The 18,594-nt window shown below is 46.3% G+C and overlaps 2 long non-coding RNA genes across 2 annotated transcripts in view; one reads left to right on the top strand and one right to left on the bottom strand.

Moving 5' to 3' along the window:
* LOC112429257 (uncharacterized) overlaps positions 1–16,543 on the bottom strand; it is a 47,871-nt gene extending 31,328 nt beyond the window's left edge. The window contains exon 1 of the long non-coding RNA XR_003021445.2: positions 16,335–16,543. This is a non-coding gene — a long non-coding RNA (uncharacterized lncRNA). The remainder of the gene's footprint in view (positions 1–16,334) is intronic.
* Positions 1–18,594, top strand: part of LOC105496355 (uncharacterized) — a 382,416-nt gene that overhangs the window by 12,165 nt on the left and 351,657 nt on the right. The window lies entirely within an intron of this gene.

Genomic DNA, 18,594 nt, shown 5'->3' on the forward strand with positions numbered 1-18,594 from the left:
TCTCTACTAAAAAAAATACAAAAACTTAACTGGACATGGTGGCGGGCACCTGTAGTCCCAGCTACTTGGGAGGCTGAGGCAGCAGAATCGCTTGAACCCAGAAGGCGGAGGTTACAGTGAGCCGAGATCGTGCCACTGCACTCCAGCCTGGGCGACAGAGGGAGACACTGTCTCAAAAGGAAAACAAAACAAAGAAAAACAAAACAAAACAAAACAAAACAAAAGAAAAAAAAAAACAAAAGAAAAATTAGCTGGGCATGGTGGTGGGTGTCTATAATCCCAGCTACTTGGAAGGCTGAGGCAGGAGAATCACTTGAACCCAGAAGGTGAAGGTTGCAGTGAGCTGAGAAGGCACCACTGCTCTCCAGCCTGGGCAACAGAGTGAGACTCCATCTCAGTAAATAAATAAATAAATAAATAAATAAATAAATAAAGTGTTTAGAATTTTCCTGGTACATGAAAAATGTTCAATAAATGTTAGTTGCTTTTATTATTAGCAAAGGGATAGAAAGTATGGGAATATGTGGACAGGTGGAACAGTAGAGTTAGATGCTGCTGTAAGTTTTTAAGAAGGGATTCTGGAGCTGTTCCTTCTGCCCCTGCAGGAAAGGGAAGAATCGAATAACCCAGTAATGAAGTTTGGAGATTCAATGAATAGGACAAGGACTAATAGCTTAATGTTAGCATAGACAGTGGCCCCTAAGGCTCCAGATGCCCCTCTTCCGAATGCTGGAGTGCTGGCTACACACTCTGACCTGTCTGGAGACTTAGATGCACTCTGGAGGAAGAGAGGAAGGAAGCAGTCACTTGACCACATTTAACCTGAGTTTATTCACAGTAAATCTCTGCCACTAGGCTGCATGGGCACTTGGGATAGAAATGAAATTCAGTTATACAAAAACAAGGTATTTTATATATTCTTTTTTTTTTTTTTTTGAGACAGAGTCTCGCACTCTCACCTAGGCTGGAGTGCAGTGGTGCCATCTTGGCTCACTGCAAGCTCCGCCTCCTGAGTTCACACCATTCTCCTGCCTCAGCCTCCTGAGTAGCTGGGACTACAGGCGCCTGCCACCATGCCTGGCTAATTTTTGTATTTTTAGTAGAGACGGGGTTTCACCATGTTAGCCAGGATGGTCTCGATCTCCTGACCTTGTGATCCACCCACCTCGGCCTCCCAAAGTACTGGGATTATAGGCGTGAGCCACTGCGCCCGGCCTTTATATATTCATTTTACATGAGCTTATGGCCTATGAAATTCAACTCATTACAACATAATTATTGACTGAGAGCCGGAGGCACAAGAGGAGGGTGTGAAAGAATGGAAGGAGTGGGAGGGAATAAAAGAAATATTGGAAGGCAGCTCTTTGTTCACCTTACACATGGGGCTAGAGCTCTGATGTCCAATATAGTAGCCATTAACTACCTGAGTCCAATGGCTACCAAATTGGAAAACCTAGCTATAGAAATTTTCAGCATTGCATTGTTCTATTGCACAGTGCTGGGAATGTTGATTGGACGTGCATAGTAGGTGGCAGAGTGTAAACCCTGGTGCTGGAGGTCCATCCTGATATTCTTATTTTTGGTTCTCAATAAATGGGCTCAAAATGGTCCTCTGAAGGTCCTGGACAGCTGCTTGCATCCACACGGCCATCCGAGTCTGTGTCTCAGACTTCTGCTCCTTCCTCCTTCCTCTAGGGAGTAACTGCCTGCAGCTCTAGCTCTTCATCCCCTTTCTTACAACCTGTTCCTCCAAAGTCATGCTCAGACTCTTGTCCTGGGTCTCCTTCCCAGGGTCTCAGGAGACTTCAGTCAAGCTGGTCTATTTGTCCTCTGTCATCTGCCTAGACTAAGTTAAGGTGGCTGGAGGCAGACAGGGAACCCCCAGCTAGTTCCTCCTTAGTCTCTGCTGGCTCACTTCCTGTTTTTAATAGCTAGATCCCCGGGCCTATCAAGGGGTGATGTAAGGCCTGTCTCTTCCCCAACACACCATGCTTACTTTGAAAAGGGGGAAGTGGAACTGCTCAGTGTTCATGAGCTGAACTAATAGCGCCTTCTGTCCTGCAGTCCTCCCAGCCCTGAAACCTCCAGCTCTCAGTCCTACTCAGGTTCCCACACCCACCCCACAAAAAGCCTTGTCTGAGGCTTCCTCCAGAATTGCAGGGTCTGGGGAGCTGGGTGCCACAGACCCAGAGGAAGTTTCCCTGCTCTGTTCTGCTTGGTTCTGCAGAGATGATGTGACCACCTCACTGCTATCCGATTTCCATTCAATGAGTATTTGTTGGTCATCTGGGCCTGACCCTGAGGTCACCAGGGTCTACAAGGCGGATGAAACCCCTGCTCCTTAGACATCTGTCCTAGTGGGGGAGACAGACAACAAAGAAGAAAAATGGGATACTGGTGGAGGAGTTGGTTGGGGGCAGAATCTAATATTGGAGGTTCTTTTGGGTTGGAGAGAGCTGGGTGTGCTAGGCAGGGACAAGATGGAAAGGAGAGAGGAGGTGTATGCCTGACTGTGAGCTCCATGAAGCCAGGGACTGTGCCCTATTTGCCTTCCATCGATTCCTCAGTGATTCCTTCCATTGATTACATTGATTCCTCCTCAGAGCAGCAGCTCATGAAACACTGAATGAATGACCGACCAGTGCTGCTGAGACAGGCACAAAGCTGGGGGCTTTTGAGCTGGACTTGCCTCTGTGGTCCCCATGGCTGCCCTTGTTGCATGGGGCCTGGACCCCAGCCCCAGCCCAGCCAGCTTTGCTGCCACTTGGATTCATTCTCTGCAGTTTCCAGGTCTTTGCCTGAGCTACGGCCTCCAACCTATCCCAGCTCAGGGCCGGTATGGGTCTAGGCAGCTCTATCCAGCCCTTTCCTCACTTGGCAATTTGTGAAGTGGAGACATCAAGTGGTCAGATCCTGGAACGGCAGCAGTCGAGCTGTGCACGCAGAGCAAAGGCTCCCGAGCCCTCCTGCCAGGCTGAGCCCTGATGCAGGCACGATTAGTGCTGAATCCACACAGAACCTTATCCTGGCTGAGCCCAGATTCCAGCCATAGGAGAAACTCTAATCCTGGTTACAGACTGAGACCTCCATCTCCTAATTAGGGGTCTAAGAGGGGTACTCCTAAACAATTCCCCTAATTTTACATTTGTACTGTAATGACCTGATAGCACTTTAAAAACTTTTTTTTTTGGAAGGGTCACATATATTCAGAATTTTCCAAACTAAACATACCCATGCAACCAATGCTCATGGCTGGCATCCCAGACGCCTTCATCTTCATACTTCCTTCTACTCGCTACCTCCCCAAGGGTAACAACTTCTACATATTTGAAATCATACTGTGTATACTTTCTTTTTTTTTTGAGACAGGGTCTCACTTTGTCACCCAGGCTGGAGTGCAGTGGTGCGATCTTGGCTCACTGCACCTTCTGCCTCCCAGGTTCAAGTGATTCTCATGCCTGAGTAGCTGGGACTACATGTGCGTGCCACTACACCCAGCTAATTTTTTGTATTTTTAGTGGAGACAGGGTTTCCATCATGTTGGCCAGGCTGTGTATACTCTTTCTGGTGTCTGGCTTCTTCTACTCAACATCATGTTGGTGAAATTCATCCACACTGATGTGTGTCCTTGTTGATTGGTTATACTTGGTGTGCACCGTCAGCCCCCCGCATCCATGGATTCTGCATCCATGGATTCAACCAACCACAGATTAAAAACATTTGAAAAAAAGTTGTGTTTGTTCTGAACATGTACAGACTTTTTTCTTGTCATTCTTTTTTTTTTGAGATGGAGTCTCTCTTTCATCCAGGTTAGAGGGCAGTAGTGCGACCTTGGGTCACTGCAACATCCATCCACCTCCCAGGTTCAAGTGATTCTCCTGCCTCAGCCTCCCAAGTAGCTGGGATTATAGGCATCCGCCACCATGCCTGGCTAATTTTTGTATTTTTAGTATAGACAGGGTTTCACCATGTTGGCCAGGCTGGTCTTGAACTCCTGACCTCAGGTGACCTGCCCGCCTTGGCCTCCCAAAGTTGCTGGGATTACAGGCGTGATCCACTGCCCCCAGCCCTTGTCATTCTTTTCTTTTTTTTTTTCGTTTCTTTTCTTTTTTTTTTGAGACGGAGTCTCGCTCTGTCACCCAGACTGGAGTGCAGTGGCGCATCCGGCTCATTGCAAGCTCCGCCTCCTGAGTTCACGCCGTTCTCCTGCCTCAGCCTCCTGAGTAGCTGGGACTACAGGAACCCACCACCACACCCAGTTAATTTTTTCTATTTTTAGTAGAGACAGGGTTTCACCGTGTTATCCAGGATGGTCTCCATCTCCTGACCTCGTGATCTGCCTGCCTCAGCCTCCCAAAGAGCTAGGATTACAGGCGTGAGCCACCGTGCCTGGCCCATTATTTTCTTAAAATACAGTATAACAACTATTTATATAGCATGTACATTGTATTAGGTATTATAAGCAATCTAGAGATGATTTAAAGTTTATGGGAAGATGTGCATAGGTTATATTTAAATACAACACCATTTTATGTAAAAAACTTGAGCATCCCTGAATTTTTGTATCTGTAGGAGTCCTGGAATCGATCCCCCATGGATACTGAGGAATAGCTGTATTTCACTGTGTGAATTTGTACTGCAACTTAGTTATCTATTCTACTGTCAATGAACATTTGGTACTTCCATTTGGAGGTTATTATAAGTAGTGCTGCCATGGATTTTGTAGTATATGTCATTTGGTGAACAGAGCTAGGCATCTCTGTACCTAAACGTGGAATTGCTGGGTTGCGGGGTTTGATTTAGCTTCAGTAGATGTTAACAGATAGTTTTCTGAAGTAGTTATACCGATTACATGCCCCACTCAGGGTATGCCAATTCCAGTTGTTCTACACCCTTACATTGTTCATTCTAGACTTTTTGTCTTTTCTACTGTAGACTTTCTGGGTGATGTGTACTGATGATATCACTCTTGGATGGACCCGCAATGCAGATGAGCTTATGTACAGATGTATCAATTTTATTATTACTAAATGGAAGGGATTTTAATGGAACTGGCCCTGCTATCTTATAATTGACATTGAAAAGGGATCCTGCTCAACACTTCTAAAACCCAAATAAGGCCGGGCGCGGTGGCTCACGCCTGTAATCCCAGCACTTTGGGGGGCTGAGGCGGGCGGATCACAAGGTCAAGAGATTGAGACCATCCTGGCCAACATGGTGAAACCCCCTCTCTACTAAAAAAAATACAAAAAATTAGCTGGGCGAGGTGGCGGGCGCCTGTAATCCCAGCTACTCGGGAGACTGAGGCAGGAGAATGGCACGAACCCGGGAGGCGGAGCTTGCAGTGAGCCGAGATCGCGCCACTGCACTCCAGCCTGGGCGGCAGAGCAAGACTCTTGTTTCAAAAAAACAAAAAACAAAACAAAACAAAACACGCAAATAAAAAATTTTAGTCATTTTGGCAAACATTTTAAAATCTCTGAAATTCATAAACTCATAAAGGACTGCTTCTATCACCTAACTGCTTATTTTTAGTAACTTTTTTATTTTTTGGAGACAGGGTCTCACTCTGTCGCCTAGGCTGGAGTGCAATGGCAGTCTCAGCTCACTGCAGCCTCCACCTCACGGGCTCAAGTGATTCTCCATCCTCAGCCTCCCAAGTAGCTGGGATTACAAGTGTATACCACCACACCTGGCCGATTTCTGTATTTTTAGTAGAGATGGGGTTTCACCACATTGGCCAGGCTGGTCTTGAACTCCTGGCCTCAAGCAATCCACCCACCTTAGCCTCCCAAAGTGCTGAGATTACAGGCATGAGCCACCGAGCCACCGCGCCCAGCCAAAAACTCTTATCTGATCAGACATTTTGTTGCACTTAAGCTTGGAAGATTCAATAGGGAGTAACTTTTTGCTAAATTGGGATTTAGCATTATTTGTTTTATATATGTGCATGCGTGTATATATACATGAGTAATATACAGGAGTATACTAGTGTACTACTCTTGTAGCATATGTCCATTGATGAACATAGGTAGGCATTTCTGTACTTAGAAGTGTGTATATACATACGCGTACATTTATATTATATTCTCTCACACACACACGGTATTAATTGAAGAGAGTTATAAGACACAGCTTTAGGAAACTAGTTGCCAAATTTTGTCTTGATCTTACTGAGCACAGTGTTTGTTTATTTGGCCCAAAGAAGCAATGGCCCAGGGACCATTTTGGGGAGCTGACTTCTAGCTATAAAATGGTTCCAAGCAAAGAAACATTGGAGTTCCCAGGGTTCCATATCCACCTTCCACATCACCCCAATTCCCACTTTACCTCACTTGCTGGCACCGTGTCTGGGCTCTGAGGCATGGAGACTATGCAGGATGGATGAGGCAGAAATGACCAGGAGACTCTCCAGCTGCCAGTGTGCAGAAGCCACCACAACTGGTAACCAATCAAGTATCATACTTGTAAAACAATTGTTTTTTTATTGTTGTTGTTGCCCAGGCTGGAGTGCGGTGGTGTGATCTCGGCTCACTGCAAGCTCCACCTTCCGGTTTCGAGCAATTCTCCTGTCTCAGCCTCCCAAGTAGCTGGGATTAGAGGCGCCTGCCATCGTGCCTACTAATTTTTGTATTTTTAGTAGAGACGGGGTTTCACCATGTTGGCCAGGCTGGGCTCGAACTCCTGACCTTGTAATCCACCTGCCTCGGCCTCCTAAAGTGCTGGAATTACAGGCATGAGTCACCATGACTGGCCAAAACAATTCTTTTAGCTAAAAGTCATACATTTCCTCTTATTTAAATGACAGGCTGATTTTTGTCTCTGCTTACAGGAAACACATACCTCGGAAGTGGTCAACCTTCATAGTCTGAAGGAGGAAGTGGTCAAATACCAAGATCAAAATCTGGTTTATTAATCACTGGGCAGGAGTGTGTAGAGGAAGCCAGGCTGGGAAATGGAGACCCTGTTAGGGACTACATCAAATCCAGGTTACAATCAAGCGTTGGTACCTGAAAGCTGTTTCTCTTCACCTGGAGACTTTTCACTTCTTTGCTCCGGACAGGCTTGGCTGGTCCCAGCATTTAACAACATTTAACTGCATTTAACTCTCAAAGGCAATCTTGTCACCCTCATTTCTATTTCATCTCAAGAACTAACAATTTCAAGAGCGAAAAAAGTAGGGGGATGAAGAAATAGGGACAAAGGGGAAATGAGAGAAGAAAAGTTAAGAACAGTTAGGGGAGAGGTTAGTGCAAGCAATGCAGTTTATAGACTCCTAGGTACTTGGAAACCATGGGCCACAAATCTGACTCTGAGCTTTCTAGCAGCCATTGTGAAAAGGGAAATGTGATCCATCACGATTCATAAAGCTTGTCAGGTAAAAAGCAAAACAGTTTTCCCCCAGAGAAAATGCCTATTCCTATCATTAAGATTTGGAAGAAATTTCTTCTGGGGCACACAGAGAGACACGGTGCCAGAAAGTCAGGTTAAGTGGGAATTGGGGCGATGTGGAAGGTGGATCTGGAACCCGGAAACTCCAGTGTTTCTTTGCTTGGAACCATTTTATACTTTCTGCAGATCTAGAAGACAGCTCCTCGAAATGGTCCCTGGGCTACTGCTTCTTTGGGCCATCTCAGGAGGTAAAGAAATGGCCTTTCGAATCACAAGTGACCAAGGAGGTAAGAAGTACTTCGTGACCTGGGTTACTCCCAGCAGGTGAAGCTTGATATTGGCTGCTGTCCTTTACCCTGGACCCCGGACGGGTAACATAGGTGAATGTTGGGACTACAGAGAGGTGAGCGTAATATCTTGCTCACTCTGGAAAGACCCAAAGAGATAATTCACCCCTTTTCTTTATCTTCTGATGGGACTTTTGGCCAAAATTCTTTTTGGACTGAGAAATGATTTTTTTGGTTCCAGAGTCCGTCTCTTAGGAGAGCACGGCGGGGAGATTCACAGCATCTTAAGAGTTTATCACATTAGGCTCCTGGGGCAGGCAGAAGCATGGCCCCCAAAGATATTTTGCATCCAAACTGCCAGAACCTGCAAATACTTTACCTTAACATGGCCCAAGGGACTCTGCAGATGTGATTAAGCTAAGGATCTTGAGACGGGGAGATGATCCTGGATTATCTGGCTGGGCCCAGTGTAATTGCAAGGTCCTTATAAGAGGAAGGCAGGATGAAAGTCAGAGAAAGAGTCGTGCTGATAGTGTCAGAGGTCAAGGCTCGGCGTGGTGGCTCATGCCAGTAATCCCAGCACTTTGGAGGCTGAGGAGGGTGGGTTGCTTGAGCCCAGGAGTTCGAGACCAGCCTGGGCAACACAGAGAGCTCCTGTCTCTACAAAAAATACAAAAAGTTAGCTGGATGTGGTGGCGCATGCCTGAAGTCCCAGCTACTTGGGAGGCTGAGGTGGGAGGATCACATGGGCCCAAGAAGCCAAGACTTCAATGAGCAGTGATTGTGCCACTGCACTCCAGTCTGGGGACAGAGTGAGATCCTGTTTCAACAACAGCAACAACAACAAAAAGTAGAATCAAAGGTCAGAGTGATTCAATGGCTGGCTTGAAGATAGATAAGGGCCACAAGCCATGGAATGTAGGTGGCCTTTAGAAGCTGGAAGAGGCAAGGAACACATTTTATCCTAGAGCCTCCAGGAAGAATGCGGCTCTGCAGAAACCTTGATTTCTAGCCCTGTTCTGACTTGCAGGACTGTAAAATACTATGTATTGTTTAAGTGGTTAAGTTGTTACAGCAGCAACGGGAACTGAACACAACCCCCCAACACACACACGCATGCACACACACTCAGCATTTGAAATATGCCTTGTGGACTTTTCCTCATCTAGCTAAATATATCCAGCTGTATAGAGAAAAGTGGTGTCTGGGGGCTGGGGTTTGGTCATTCAGAGCCCAGAGCTGCCAGAGCCTGTCCAGGCACATTCCGAGGAGAGAGGGTTGGAGCCAACAGATTTCCAGTATCTCTAGAGCTGCTGGTCAGGGTGGCCCCCGTGGAATGTATTTGGCTCCTCCAAACTGATGCCCAAAACATCCACTTTTTCTGGCTCTGAATCCAGGGCTGCTCATGGGGAGAGAATGCTCTGCTCTGGCCAGTGATAAAATGCTGGTCTCTGCTGCACATTCACCTCGGCCTGTGCACTGACAGTAATAGCAACATGTGTTGAGAACTTACTCTGTGCCAACACTTTGCATGGGGGATCTCATGGAATTCTTACCAGGACTTCGTGCAGCTGGCTCTGCTTGACCGTAGGCTGTCAGTGTGACCTTCAGAGTGACCAGCAAAGCCTGGGATTTGGTTGCCCAATTGCAGCTCTGTGCTGAGAAGGCCTTAGGCTGCCAGCATGAATACCCTTGGGGAGTAACACATCCATTTCTGTCTTAGTTCAGGCTGCTATAACAGAATATCATAGACTGGGTGGCTGAAATAATAGAATTTTATTTATCATGGTTTTGGAGGCTGAGATGTCCAAGTTCAAGGTGCTGGAAGATTGAGTATCTGGTGGGGACACTCCTCTTGCTTTGCAGAGGGCTGTGTTCTTGTTGTATCCTCACATGGTAGAGACGGGGAGAGCTAGCTATTGACTGATTGAAAGAGAAAGAGAGGCCTCTCTTATGTTTCTTCTCTTTTTTTTTTTTTTTTTTTTGAGACGGAGTCTCTTGCTCTGTCGCCCAGGCTGGAGTGCAGAAAGGCAGTCTCGGAGCCGGGCGCGGTGGCTCACGCCTGTAATCCCAGCACTTTGGGAGGCTGAGGCGGGCGGATCACAAGGTCAGGAGATCGAGACCACGGTGAAACCCCGTCTCTACTAAAAATACAAAAAAATTAGCCGGGCGCGGTTGCGGGCGCCTGTAGTCCCAGCTACTCGGGAGGCTGAGGCAGGAGAATGGCGTGAACCCGGGAGGCGGAGCTTGCAGTGAGCCGAGATCGCGCCACTGCACTCCAGCCTGGGCGACAGAGCGAGACTCCGTCTCAAAAAAAAAAAAAAAGAAAGGCAGTCTCGGCTCACTGCAAGCTCTGCCTCCTGGGTTCATGCCATTCTCCTGCCTCAGCCTCCGGAGTAGCTGGGACTACAGGCGCCCGCCACCACGCCCGGCTAATTTTTTTGTATTTTTAGTAGAGACGGGGTTTCACTGTGTTAGCCAGGATGGTCTTGATCTCCTGACCTCGTGATCCGCCCACCTCAGCCTCCTAAAGTGCTGGGATTACAGGCGTGAGCCATCGTGCCCGGCCTGTTTCTTCTGTTTTCATTATTTTTTCTTTTCTTTCTTTCTTTTTTTTTTTTTTGCTTTTTTTCCCTCTCTTTTCTTGTTTTCTTCTTGTGTTTCTTCTTAAAAGGGAACTAATCCCATTCATGAGAGCCCCACCTTCATGACCTAATCACCTCTCAAAGGTCTCGTCTCTTAATACCATCCCATTAGGGATTAGGTTTCAACATATTAATTTTGGGGCGGACACAAACATTCAGTTCATAGTAACTTTGATCTTTCTCTTTCTTGATTTCTGTAGTTGGAATTCCTGAAAGCTGCCTTGACTCCTCCTAGAACAATGTGGGACATAAATAAACAAGTAGATGGTAATTAAAACATCTGACTGTTGGGTGGACACAAACTGGTCCTCTAATCCTAACCTCATACTAAATTTTAGCGTGATTCTCCCCTTGATCTCTGACCCTGGTCCTATACTGACTGCTAATCCCACATGGAGTGGGACAACCTACTCTCAGTTGACATGAATAGCTTATTGAGGGATTGGTTGTGCCAGATGCTAGTCTAAGTGTTTTACATTTATTCATGGATTTAATCTTCCCAGTGGCCCTAGGGGTAGGCATTATTATAACTTCTGTTTTAGAATGAATGATTATAGTCTTTTTATTTTTATTTATTTTTGAGACAGGGCCACACCTTGTCACCCAGGCTGGAGGGCAGTGCCGTGATCTCGGCTCCCTGCAGTCTCAACCTCTCAGGCTCAAGTGATTCCCCCACCTCAGTCTCCTGAGTAGCTGGGACTACAGGCACATACCACCATACCTAGCTAATTTTTTTTTTTTTTAATTTTTGGTAGAGATGGAGTTTCACCATGTTGCCTAAGCTAGTCTTAAACTCTTGGACGATGCTTCTGCCTCATCCTTGCAACCAAAGTGCTGGGATTACAGGTGTGAGCCACCATGCCCAACTGTATTTTTTTTTTTTTTCTTTTGAGATGGAGTCTTGCTCTGTCGCCCAGGCTGGAGTGCAGTGGTGCGATCTTGGCTCACTGCAAGCTCCGCCTCCCGAGTTCATGCCATTCTCCTGCCTCATCCTCCCGAGTAGTTGGGAACACAGTCACCCGCCACCATGCCCGGATAATTTTTTGTATTTTTAGGAGAGACGGGGTTTCACCGAGGATGGTCTCGTTCTCCTGACCTCATGATCTGCCCGCCTCGGCCTCGCAAAGTGCTGGGATTACAGGCATGAGCCACAGCGCCTGGCCACCCAGCTGTATTTTTAAAGTATTAATTAAGCTTCAGACTCTGTTTGAAATAGATACAAATAATATATTAAATTAATTAATTCGTTCACTCATTCATTCACCAAACATGTATCGCGTTCCTGCTTTCTACAAGGCCAAGGGTCAAGTCCTGGGGATACCAGAAGACAAGGCAGATGCAGGAGGGGGCTCCAACCTGCAAAGCTCACGGCCCAGTTTCATCTCCTCCCCATCTGCTTCAGCTCAGTGGCAGCTCCCTTCCCAGGTGGGATATCGAGGGGTACCATGTTGACTTCTTAGTTTCAGGCAAAGGCCTTCTCCCAGACCCTCCTTCCCCTCTAGGGAACAGAAGAGTCAGGGAGGTGCTAAGAAACAGAAGTGAAACTTCATTAGATGATCTGGTGAATTTGAATGCATTGTCATCTTCAGAGCTGGGGGTGAAAGGGCGTGGGCTTGGCTACCACTTCTGAGAGCAGCACATGGGCTTTGCACAGGGGACAGGTGCTGGGGCTATGCCCAAGCGGGTACCAAGACCAGCAAGTGTCCCTTGCATGTCCATCTTCCCCTTTCTCACAGGAAGGGCAGGTGGATGGGAAGTCAGGCTGTTTTAACTTAGCTGTTTCCCTAGCAGCAAACTCAGCAGGTGTCAGCAACTATTTGTTGAATGAACAGATGAACCTCACTTGGGTTGCAAGCCCAGCTGGGCAGTTTAGCAGCTGTGTGGCCCTGAGAAAACTACTTCTCTGAGTTTTCCTTTTGTCATCCATCAAGAGAGGACGGTGAAATCTACTAGTGTTTATTCAGTATTTCAATCTAAAAAAAAAAAAAAAAAAAAAAAAGGCACTTTTTAAAATGTAAAATAAACATAGATAAAGAAAATCACCAAGACAAATGTATGGTTTAAAGAGTTATAAAGCAAATATCTTTGTAACCACTGCCCAATTTAAGATATAAAACTTTGTAAGCACCCTCCCCAAGTTTCTCTTCCCAATCTTAGCCCCCTTACTCCCTCCACCATGAACTAGTAACATGACTTTTACAGTAATCACTTTCTGGCAATACTTTGTTTTATCACCTAAGTGTGTATTTCTAGATACTATTGCTTAGACTTGCCCACAAAGAAAAAGATACATCCTGTAGTCCCAGCTACTCAGGAGGCTGAGATAGGAGAATCACCTGAGCCTAGAGAGGCTGAGGCTGCAGTGAGCCGTGATTGTGCCACTGCACTCTAGCAGAGGCAACAAGGTGAGATCCTGTCTCAAAAAAGAGATTATTTTTTTTTTCTTTTGAGATGGAGTCTCGCTCTGTTGCCCAGGCTGCATTGCAGAGGTGCGATCTCGGCTCACTGCAAGGCCCGCTTCCCGGGTTCATGCCATTCTCCTGCCTCAGTCTCCCAAGTAGCTGGGGACTACAGGCACCCACCACCACACCCAGCTAATTTTTTGTAGTTTTACTAGAGATGGGGTGTCACCGTGTCAGCCAGGATGGTCTCAATCTCCTGACCTCGTGATCCGCCCACCTCAGCCTCCCAAAGTGCTGGGATTACAGGCAGGAGCCACCGCGCCCGGCCAAGAGATATATCTTTAAAGCCTCTTTTATTTATTTATTATTTATTTCACTTTTTTTTCTTTTTAAAGAAATGGAGTCTCACTTTGTCACCCAGGCTGGAGTGCAGGGATGCCATCACAGATCATTGTAGCCTTGGACTCCTGAACTCAGGTGATCCTCATGCCCCAGCCTCCTCGGTAGCTGGGACTACAGGTGCATGCCATCATTCATGCCTTGCTTAAGGTCTCTTTTAATCTATAAGTTTCCCCCTACCCTTTCTTTTCCTTATCAGTTATCTGTTTAGCCAGTAGAGTTTCCCACAATCTGCATTTTGCTGACTGCATCGTCACCATGCAGGTCTATGCGTTCCTCTGTCCTCTGTGCTTCCTGCAACTTGGCACCTGGACTCAGAGGCTTGATCAGACTTGGGGCCAGTCCCTTTGGCCACATTCTTAGTAGGCTTGTGTTTCATCCGGAAGCACATTATGTTGGATCATCCTCCTTTTATGTTGGCAACTGTTGATGCTCGTCATGGGTAAGTCTGTTAATTCATCGGGGATTGCAAAGTGATAGCATTCCAGTCCTATCTTTTCTTTTTCATGTATGAGGAGGAGTACTTTTAGAAAGTGACACTCCCCCTCACTTACTCTGTTACTCGGTGGTACAATTCATATAGGAAAGGCAGAATAAATGCTTGATTCTATTTACCAATGTTCAAGAGAATTAATTAGTTCTTTGTCATTATTTGAAAGAGACCAATAAGGTTTCTTTTCAATATCATTATAAGCTCCAGGATTTAACCATATTTGATGGATTACAATCAGTTGTAAGAATTACTCTTTTTTGGCTGGGCGCAGTGGCTCATGCCTGTACTTCTAGCACTTAGGGAGGCTGAAGCAGGAGGCTCACTTGAACCCAGGAGTTCAAGATCAGCCTGGACAACACAGTGAAACCTCGTCTCTGCAAAAAATACAAAAATTAGCTGGGCACAGTGGTGCGTGCCTATAGTCTCAGCTACTCAGGAGGCTGAGGTGGGAGGATTGTTTGAGCCCAGGAGGTCGAGATTGCAATGAGCTGTGATGGTGCCATTGAGCCTGGGTGAGAGAGCGAGACCCTGTCTCAAAACAACAACATGAGGCTGGGGCATGAGGATCACTTGAGTTCAGGAGTTCAAGGCTACAGTGATCTGTGATGGCACCCCTGCACTCCAGCCTGGGTGACAAAGCGAGACTACATTTCTTTTAAAAAAAAAAAAAAGTGAAATAAATAAGAGAGAGCGAGACCCTGTCTCAAAACAACAACAACAAAGAGAACAAAGAGTTCTTTTTTTATTGACCTTTTTTTTTTTTTTTTTTTTTTTTAGATAGAGTCTGGCTCTGTTACCCAGGCTGGCTGGAGTGCAGTGGCACCGTCTTGACTCACTGCAGCCTCCACCTCCCGGGTTCAAGCGATCCTCATGCCCCAGTCCCCCGAGTAGCTGGGATTACAGGCACACGCCACAATGCCCAGCCAACTTTGGTATTTTTAATATAGACGGGTTTCACCATGTTGGCCAGGCTAGTCTCAAACTCCTGGTCTCAAGTTATCTGCCTGCCTTGGCCTCCCAAAGTGCTGGGATTACAGCCATGAGCCACCGCACCCCACCAAGAATTCTTTTTTTAAAAAAGTTTTTAAAAATTAATTTAAGCCACAGCTTCTATAAGAATTACTCTTTTTGAAACCCAAATGGTCCCATTCTTGCCAGTGAGAGCCTCTTTAGGTTGGCTCTTGAGTCCTTTCGCTATAACCCTAGTCGTCTCTGAGACAGTCATCTCTGATGCCATGCTTTCTGTATGACAGGATGTACCAAATTCATCTGCATTCATAATGTTCTGCTCCAGACCTGGAATCAGCTTTTTCTCCAGGAAGTCCTTTTATGTTTATATATTTTTTGAGATGGGGTCTCACTCTGTCACCCAAGCTGGAGTGCAGTGGTGCCATTATGGTTCACTGCAGCCTTGACCTCCTGGGCTCAATTGATCTTCCCACCTCAGCCTCCTGAGTAGCTGGGACTACAGGCATGCACCAATATCCCCAGCTAATTTTTGTATTTTCTATAGAGAGGGGGTTTCTCCATGTTGCCCAGGCTGGTCTTGAACTCCTGGGCTCAAGCAATCCACCTGCCTTGGCCTCCTAAAGTGCTGGGATTACAGGGGTGAGCAACTGTGCCTGGTCCCTTTTTATTTTTAAATGGCAAATAGGGTTTCATGACCACTGTCTGGATGCTAGGGATGCAAATGGCTACTGATGTGGTTATTAGGAAATGTATTTTATCACACACACACCTTTCAGCCAGAAACCAGGAGGATAGCACCCTGAGTTCATACTAATAGTTCCAATTCACACTTAGGTTTTTCACTTAATCTTTTCTATATTACCTCTCTGCTTTCTTCCATATTGAGAATCAGACCCTCAATAATACAGGAGATGATAGAATTAAAACAATCTGTAATTACTTATTTTCTTTATCCCACATTATACACACAATGGTCTCAAGATGACAGCAGTAATAGCATCAACAAGATAATTACTGGAAACAGTTTAAAACATTTTTTTTTGAATGTGCTCTTCCCATTATTCCTATTTCAAAAGTGGTCTTGTAGGGCAGTGGTCCCCAACCTTTTTGGCATCAAGGATCAGTTTTGTGGAAGACGGTTTTTCCACGGATCGGGGTAGGGGATGGTTTTGGGATGATTCAAGCGCATTGCATTTATTATGCTCTTTACTCCTATTATTATTACATTGTAATAGATAATGAAATAATTATACAACTCTCCATAATGTAGAATCAGTGGGAGCCCTCGCTTGTTTTCTTGTAACTAGATGGTTCCATCTAGGGATGATGGGAGACAGTGATAGATCATCAGGCATTAGATTCTCACAAGGAGCCTGCAACCTAGATCCCTTGCATGCATGGTTCACAATAGGGTTCTGTGAGAATCTAATTTGCTGCCACTCATTTGACGAGATGTGCAGCTCAGGCGGTAATGAGAAATGGCGATCAGCTGTAAATACAGATGAAGCTTTGCTTGCTTGCCTGCTGCTCACCTCCTGCTGTGCAGCGTGGTTCCTAACAGGCCACAGACCAGTACCAGTCCATGGCCAGGGGGTTGGGGACCGCTGTTGTAGGAGGTGGAGCAAGATGGCTGAATAGAAGGCTCCATCTCCCCATCCCCCACAGGAACATAAAATTTAACAACTATCTATACACAAAAAAGCACCTTCATCATAGGAACCAAAAAGTGGGCGAGCACTCACAGTACCTGGTTTTAACTTCATACCGGTGAAAGAGGCAAAGAAGAGGGTAGGGAAGACAGTCTTGAGTTGCTGATGCCACCTGTCCCCATGCCATGGCAGTGGCTGTGTGGCGTGGAGAGAGAATCTCTGTGCTTGGAAGAGGGAGAGCGCAGCTATTGTGAGACATTGCATTGAATTTGATGCTGCTTTGTCACAATGAAAGTAAAACCGGACTGAATTCAGCTGATGGCTGATGATGGAGAGAATATTTAGACCAGCCCTAGCCAGAGGAGAATTGCCCAAGGGAGTTGCCCAACTCAGTGTATGGAACTTGAGTTTCAGCAAACCTCACCACCATGGGGGTAAAGTGCTCTGGGTTGTAAATAAACTTGAATGGCAGTCAAGGTCACAAGGACTGCAGTTCCTAGGCAAGTCCTAGTGCTGAGCTGGGCTCAGAATCAGTGGACATGGAGGGCACATGACCTACTGAGACACCAGCTGGGGCAGCTAAGGGAGTACTTGCACCACCCCTCCCCCAGCTCCAGGCAGCACACCTTGCAACTCCAAAAGATACTTCTTCCTTCCACTTGAGTTGCGGAGATGGAAGGGTAAAGAGGACTTTGTCTTGCTTCTTGGATGCCGGCTCAGCCACAGTAGGATAGGGTACCAGTTAGGGTAATGAGGTCCCCATTCCAGGGCCTATGTCTCAGATGATATTTCTAGACACACCCTAGGCTAGAAGGGAGCCTACTGCTTTGAAGGGAAGGACTCAGTCTTGGCAGGATTCATTACCTGCTGATTAAAGAGTCCTGGAACCTTGAAAATCCAGCAGCGATACCTTGGTACTTATCATGGGCCTTGGGTGAGACTCTGAGACATGCTGGCTTCAGGTGAGACCCAGCACATTTCCAGCTATGGTGGCTATGGTGAGAACCACAGCGAGAACTCCTGCTTGAGTAAAGCAGAGGAAAAAGTAAAGGGGACTTTGTCTTATACCTTAGATGCTAGCTCAGCCACAGTGGACTAGAGCATAAAGAGGGCTCTTGGGGTCCCTGGTTTCAGGCTTTGCCTTTTAGATGCCATTTCTGGACCTGCTTTGGGTGGGAGGGAAACCCACTGCCCTGAAGGATGAGTCCCAGGCCTGGCAACATTCACTACAATGTAGTGAATGTTGGGGAGGGAAGTGTGGGAAGGATTACATCTTGTGGTTTAAGTGCCAGTTCAGCTGCAGTAGAATAGAACACCAGGTAGATTTCTAAGCTTTTTGACTCCAGCCTCTTGTTCCCAAACAGCATCTCTGCACCTGCTTGGGGCCTGGGGGAACTTGAAGGGAAGAACATAAGCCCGGCTGGCTTTGCCACCTCCTGATTGTAGAACCCTAGGGCCTTGAGCAAACATAGGCAGTAGCCAGGTAGTGGTTACAGCAGGCCTTGGGCAAGACCTAATGCTGTACTGGCTTCAGATCTGACCCAGCACAGTCTCAGCGATGGCAACAATAGGTGTGCTTCTGTCACTCCTCCCCCAGCTCTAGGCAGCTCAGCACACAGAGAGAAAGTCTCCATTTGTTTGGGAGAAAGTGAGGGAAGAGAACAAGAATCTCTGCCTAGTAACCCAGGGAATTCTTCTGGATCTTATCCAAGGCTACCAAAGTAGTACCTCTACAACTCTGCAAGAACCACAGCATTACTGGGCTTGGGGTGTCCCTTAATGCAGATACATTTGCAGTGACCAAACACTTAGATCACAACACCCAAGTCCCTTTGAATACGTGGAAAGCCTTGTCCTTCCGCAATACTTGTCCTTCACAGTTTGGGCTTGCTTGTACCTGTCTACAAGAAAGGCAAGTACAAACAAACCCAGACTGTGAAGAGTACAACAGATACCTAACTCTTAAATGCACAGTCACTGACAAACATCCATAAGCATCAAGACCATCCAGGAAAACATGGCATCACCAAACAAACTAAATAAGGCAGTGGGGACCAATCCTGGAGAGACAGAGATGTGTGACCTTTCAGACAGAATTCAAAATAGCTGTTTTGAGGAAACTCAAAGAAATGCAAGAAAAACCAGGGAAGGAATTCAGAATTCTATCAGATACATTTAATAAACAGATTGAAATAATTAAAAAGAATCAGGCAGAAAGTCTAGAGTTGAAAAATGCAATTGACATGCTGAAGAATGCACCAGAGTCCCTTAATACCTGAATTGATCAAGCAGAAGAAAGAATTAGTGAGCTTGAAGACAGGCTATTTGAAAATGCACAGTCAGAGGAGACAAAAGAAA

This window comes from Macaca nemestrina, chromosome 15 (assembly GCF_043159975.1).
Source record: "Macaca nemestrina isolate mMacNem1 chromosome 15, mMacNem.hap1, whole genome shotgun sequence".
Classification (NCBI taxonomy): Eukaryota; Metazoa; Chordata; class Mammalia; order Primates; family Cercopithecidae; genus Macaca; species Macaca nemestrina.